The sequence below is a fragment of the Oncorhynchus keta genome, chromosome 18, assembly GCF_023373465.1.
Source record: "Oncorhynchus keta strain PuntledgeMale-10-30-2019 chromosome 18, Oket_V2, whole genome shotgun sequence".
Lineage (NCBI taxonomy): Eukaryota > Metazoa > Chordata > Actinopteri > Salmoniformes > Salmonidae > Oncorhynchus > Oncorhynchus keta.
The window spans coordinates 49384589-49390588 of NC_068438.1; the positions used below are offsets into that span (position 1 = coordinate 49384589).

The 6000-nt window shown below is 38.0% G+C and overlaps 1 protein-coding gene and 1 long non-coding RNA gene across 7 annotated transcripts in view; both read left to right on the top strand.

The window, feature by feature from the left end:
- Window positions 1-6000, top strand: part of LOC118379933 (glutamate receptor ionotropic, kainate 1) — a 162374-nt gene that overhangs the window by 114204 nt on the left and 42170 nt on the right. The window lies entirely within an intron of this gene.
- On the top strand, window positions 4070-5090 carry LOC127908884 (uncharacterized). 6 transcript variants are annotated; one of them, XR_008068887.1, is made up of 4 exons: window positions 4070-4418; window positions 4482-4628; window positions 4748-4872; window positions 5048-5090. It is a non-coding gene; the product is annotated as an uncharacterized LOC127908884 (long non-coding RNA). The 6 variants fall into 6 exon arrangements; XR_008068890.1 differs by lacking the exon at window positions 5048-5090 and adding an exon at window positions 4898-4989 and having other exon boundaries at window positions 4748-4847; XR_008068889.1 differs by lacking the exon at window positions 5048-5090 and having other exon boundaries at window positions 4748-4891.

Sequence of the window (6000 nt, forward strand, 5' to 3'; positions counted from 1 at the left end):
GATGTATTGTTGTATGTTTTAATGATGTGATGTATTGTTGTATGTTTTAATGATGTGATGTATTGTTGTATGTTTTAATGATGTATTGTATTGTTGTATGTTTTAATGATGTGATGTATTGTTGTATGTTTTAATGATGTGATGTATTGTTGTATGTTTTAATGATGTGATGTATGTTTTAGTGATGTATTGTAGTATGTTTTAATGATGTATTGTTGTATGTTTTAATGATGTATTGTATTGTTGTATGTTTTAATGATGTATTGTATTGTTGTATGTTTTAATGATGTGATGTATTGTAGTATGTTTTAATGATGTGATGTATTGTTGTATGTTTTAATGATGTGATGTATTGTATGTTTTAATGATGTATTGTATTGTTGTATGTTTTAATGATGTGATGTATTGTAGTTTGTTTTAATGATGTGATGTATTGTAGTATGTTTTAATGATGTATTGTATTGTTGTATGTTTTAATGATGTATTGTATTGTTGTATGTTTTAATGATGTGATGTATTGTTGTATGTTTTAATGATGTATTGTTGTATGTTTTAATGATGTATTGTTGTATGTTTTAATGATGTATTGTTGTATGTTTTAATGATGTATTGTTGTATGTTTTAATGATGTGATGTATTGTAGTATGTTTTAATGATGTATTGTTGTATGTTTTAATTATGTATTGTAGTATGTTTTAATGATGTGATGTATTGTAGTGTTGTATGTTTTAATGATGTGATGTATTGTATTGTTGTATGTTTTAATGATGTGATGTATTGTTGTATGTTTTAATGATGTATTGTAGTATGTTTTAATGATGTGATGTATTGTAGTATGTTTTAATGATGTATTGTTGTATGTTTTAATGATGTGATGTATTGTAGTGTTGTATGTTTTAATGATGTGATGTATTGTAGTATGTTTTAATGATGTGATGTATTGTAGTATGTTTTAATGATGTATTGTTGTATGTTTTAATGATGTGATGTATTGTAGTGTTGTATGTTTTAATGATGTGATGTATTGTAGTATGTTTTAATGATGTATTGTTGTATGGTTTAATGATGTATTGTTGTATGTTTTAATGATGTATTGTAGTATGTTTTAATGATGTGATGTATTGTAGTGTAGTATGTTTTAATGATGTGATGTATTGTAGTATGTTTTAATGATGTATTGTAGTATGTTTTAATGATGTATTGTTGTATGTTTTAATGATGTATTGTTGTATGTTTTAATGATGTGATATATTGTAGTGTTGTATGTTTTAATGATGTATTGTAGTATGTTTTAATGATGTGATGTATTGTAGTGTTGTATGTTTTAATGATGTATTGTAGTGTTGTATGTTTTAATGATGTATTGTATTGTTGTATGTTTTAATGATGTATTGTAGTGTTGTATGTTTTAATGATGTGATGTATTGTTGTATGTTTTAATGATGTGATGTATTGTAGTGTTGTATGTTTTAATGATGTATTGTATTGTTGTATGTTTTAATGATGTATTGTATTGTTGTATGTTTTAATGATGTATTGTTGTATGTTTTAATGATGTATTGTAGTGTTGTATGTTTTAATGATGTATTGTAGTATGTTTTAATGATGTATTGTAGTGTTGTATGTTTTAATGATGTATTGTTGTATGTTTTAATGATGTATTGTAGTGTTGTATGTTTTAATGATGTATTGTTGTATGTTTTAATGATGTATTGTATTGTTGTATGTTTTAATGATGTGATGTATTGTAGTATGTTTTAATGATGTATTGTAGTGTTGTATGTTTTAATGATGTATTGTTGTATGTTTTAATGATGTGATGTATTGTAGTATGTTTTAATGATGTATTGTATCGTTGTATGTTTTAATGATGTATTGTTGTATGTTTTAATGATGTAGTGTTGTATGTTTTAATGATGTGATGTATTGTAGTGTTGTATGTTTTAATGATGTGATGTATTGTAGTGTTGTATGTTTTAATGATGTGATGTATTGTAGTGTTGTATGTTTTAATGATGTGATGTATTGTAGTGTTGTATGTTTTAATGATGTGATGTATTGTTGTATGTTTTAATGATGTATTGTAGTATGTTTTAATGATGTGATGTATTGTAGTGTTGTATGTTTTAATGATGTGATGTATTGTTGTATGTTTTAATGATGTGATGTATTGTAGTATGTTTTAATGATGTATTGTAGTGTAGTATGTTTTAATGATGTATTGTAGTGTTGTATGTTTTAATGATGTATTGTTGTATGTTTTAATGATGTATTGTAGTGTTGTATGTTTTAATGATGTATTGTAGTGTTGTATGTTTTAATGATGTGATGTATTGTTGTATGTTTTAATGATGTATTGTTGTATGTTTTAATGATGTATTGTTGTATGTTTTAATGATGTATTGTAGTGTTGTATGTTTTAATGATGTATTGTAGTGTAGTATGTTTTAATGATGTAGTGTTGTATGTTTTAATGATGTATTGTTGTATGTTTTAATGATGTATTGTAGTGTTGTATGTTTTAATGATGTATTGTAGTGTAGTATGTTTTAATGATGTATTGTAGTATGTTTTAATGATGTATTGTATTGTTGTATGTTTTAATGATGTATTGTATTGTAGTATGTTTTAATGATGTATTGTATTGTTGTATGTTTTAATGATGTATTGTAGTATGTTTTAATGATGTATTGTATTGTGTTTTAATGATGTGATGTATTGTTGTATGTTTTAATGATGTATTGTAGTGTTGCTGCCTTCTTGGCCAGGTCTCCCTTGAAAAAGAGACTCTGGGTCTCAATGGGCTGTTCCCGGTCAATAAAAGTTAAATGAATAAGAAATCACTCTCCCTAACTGGGAGGGGGCCAGTGATAGTACACGATGCCGACACATCTTTCTAGCTAATTTACATGCACTTGGTGACCTCTGACTGTTTCATCCTAACATCGTTGGTGCCGACGTGGATAACAATATCCCTATACTCTCTACACTCACCAGTTTTAGCTTTAGCCAGCACCATCTTCAGATTGGCCTTAACGTCGGTAGCCCGGCCCCCCGGGTAAACAGTGTATGATCGCTGTGGATGATTCTAATACTGCGGGAAATGGAGTCGCCAATGACTAGGGGTTTTCAGTTTGTCAGAGCTAATGGTGGGAGGCTTCGGTGGCTCAGACCACATAACGGGTGGAGGAGAACCCAGAGAAGTCTCTCACTCCGACTCGATGCTAAATGGGGAGAACCGGTTGAAAGTTTCTGTCGACAGCATTTCTTTCCGGAAGCCATGAGAAAATTGTCCAGCAGCGGGGACTGTGAGAGGGGATTTATACTACTATCTGGACTTAGGGGATTTATACTACTATCTGGACTTAGGGGATTTATACTACTATCTGGACTTAGGGGATTTATACTACTATCTGGACTTAGGGGATTTATACTACTATACTGGTGGCACAGACGCTGTTTCATCCTTTCCCTACACTTAAATTACCCTTGCCTAACGATTGAGTTTGAAGCTGCGCTCACAACTCGGCTATCCTCACCATAAGGCGATAGTTCTCCTGTATATTATGAGAACAGCGACTGCAATTAGAAGGCATAGTGGTAATGTTGTTTAATGGGGCGGCAGGTAGCTACTATCTGGACTTAGAGGCAGGTATAGTGGTTACTACTGGTTCAGGTAGCCTGGTTAGAGGCAGGTAGCCTAGTGGTTAGGAGGCAGGTAGCCTACCCTTGGTTTGAGGGCAGGTAGCCTAGTGGTTAGAGGAGGTAGCTAGGGTGGCCTAGTGGTTAGAGGAGGCAGGTGGCCTAGTGGTTAGTTTGGTTAGGTAGCCTAGTGGTTAGAGGACGCAGGTAGCCTAGTGGTTAGAGGAGGCAGGTAGCCTAGTGGTTAGAGGACGCAGGTAGCCTAGTGGTTAGTGGAGGCAGGTAGCCTTGTGGTTAGAGGCAGGTAGCCTAGTGGTTAGAGGAGGCAGGTAGCTCACCAGTGGTTAGAGGAGGCAGTTAGCCTAGTGGTTATGAGAACAGCGAGCCTAGTGGTTAGAGAGGCAGGTAGCCTAATGGTTAGGGAGGCAGGTAGCCTAGTGGTTAGAGGAGGCAGGTAGCCTAGTGGTTAGAGGAGGCAGGTAGCCTAGTGGTTTGAGGAGGCAGGTAGCCTAGTGGTTAGAGGAGGCAGGTAGCCTAGTGGTTAGAGGAGGCAGGTAGCCTAGTGGTTAGAGGAGGCAGGTGGCCTAGTGGTTAGAGGAGGCAGGTGGCCTAGTGGTTAGAGGAGGCAGGTAGCCTAGTGGTTAGAGGAGGCAGGTAGCCTAGTGGTTAGAGGAGGCAGGTAGCCTAGTGGTTAGAGGCAGGTAGCCTAGTGGTTAGAGGAGGCAGGTAGCCTAGTGGTTAGAGGAGGCAGGTAGCCTAGTGGTTAGAGGAGGCAGGTAGCCTAGTGGTTGGAGGAGGCAGGTAGCCTAGTGGTTAGTGGTTAGTGGTTAGGGAGGCAGGTAGCCTAGTGGTTAGAGGAGGCAGGTAGCCTAGTGGTTAGAGGAGGCAGGTAGCCTAGTGGTTAGAGGAGGCAGGTAGCCTAGTGGTTAGAGGCAGGTAGCCTAGTGGTTAGAGGAGGCAGGTAGCCTAGTGGTTAGAGGAGGCAGGTAGCCTAGTGGTTAGAGGAGGCAGGTAGCCTAGTGGTTGGAGGAGGCAGGTAGGCTAGTGGTTAGAGGCAGGTAGCCTAGTGGTTAGAGGAGGCAGGTAGCCTAGTGGATAGAGGCAGGTAGCCTAGTGGTTAGAGGAGGCAGGTAGCCTAGTGGTTAGAGGAGGCAGGTAGCCTAGTGGTTAGAGGAGGCAGGTAGCCTAGTGGTTAGAGGAGGCAGGTAGCCTAGTGGTTAGAGGAGGCAGGTAGCCTAGTGGTTAAAGGAGGCAGGTAGCCTAGTGGTTAGAGGAGGCAGGTAGCCTAGTGGTTAGAGGAGGCAGGTAGCCTAGTGGTTAGAGGAGGCAGGTAGCCTAGTGGTTTGAGGAGGCAGGTAGCCTAGTGGTTTGAGGAGGCAGGTAGCCTAGTGGTTTGAGGAGGCAGGTAGCCTAGTGGTTAGAGGAGGCAGGTAGCCTTGTGGTTAGAGCGTTGGGCCAGTAACCGAAAGGTTGCAAGATTGCATCCCCCGTTCTGCCCCTTGAAAAAGGCAGTTAACCCACTGTTCCTAGGCCGTCATTGTAACTAAGAATTTGTTGTTAACTGACTTGCCAAGATAAATAAAGGTAAAATAAATTACAATTGTCATTGATGAGTCATTGCAGTCCCTTTACAGTCACTGCAGTCCCTTTACAGTCACTGCAGTCCCTTTACAGTCACTGCAGTCCCTTTACAGTCACTGCAGTCCCTTTACAGTCACTGCAGTCACTGCAGTCCCTTTACAGTCACTGCAGTCCCTTTACAGTCACTGCAGTCCCTTTACAGTCACTGCAGTCACTGCAGTCCCTTTACAGTCACTGCAGTCCCTTTACAGTCACTGCAGTCCCTTTACAGTCACTGCAGTCCCTTTACAGTCACTGCAGTCCCTTTACAGTCACTGCAGTCCCTTTACAGTCACTGCAGTCACTGCAGTCCCTTTACAGTCACTGCAGTCCCTTTACAGTCACTGCAGTCCCTTTACAGTCACTGCAGTCACTGCAGTCCCTTTACAGTCACTTCAGTCCCTTTACAGTCACTGCAGTCCCTTTACAGTCACTGCAGTCCCTTTACAGTCACTACAATCATACTAGTCGCAATACGTACTCTTTAGTCAAAACGAATGCAGTAAGTAACAAATAAGAACGTACTAGGCTCCTCCTACTGAGAATGTGTCATCTAATGTGCGATTGCCATTGGTTCATTTTGGTCCCCCTCAGCTGATTATCAGCTGTTGTCAAAACACGTGGGTTTCGGAAATACGATTTATCTTCTTCGATAGTGTGCAGAGAATTCTACTAGATGAAAAGCCTAAATGAGTAGGAATTACTGTAATTTAAAGCATACTACATTTTAAACATGTC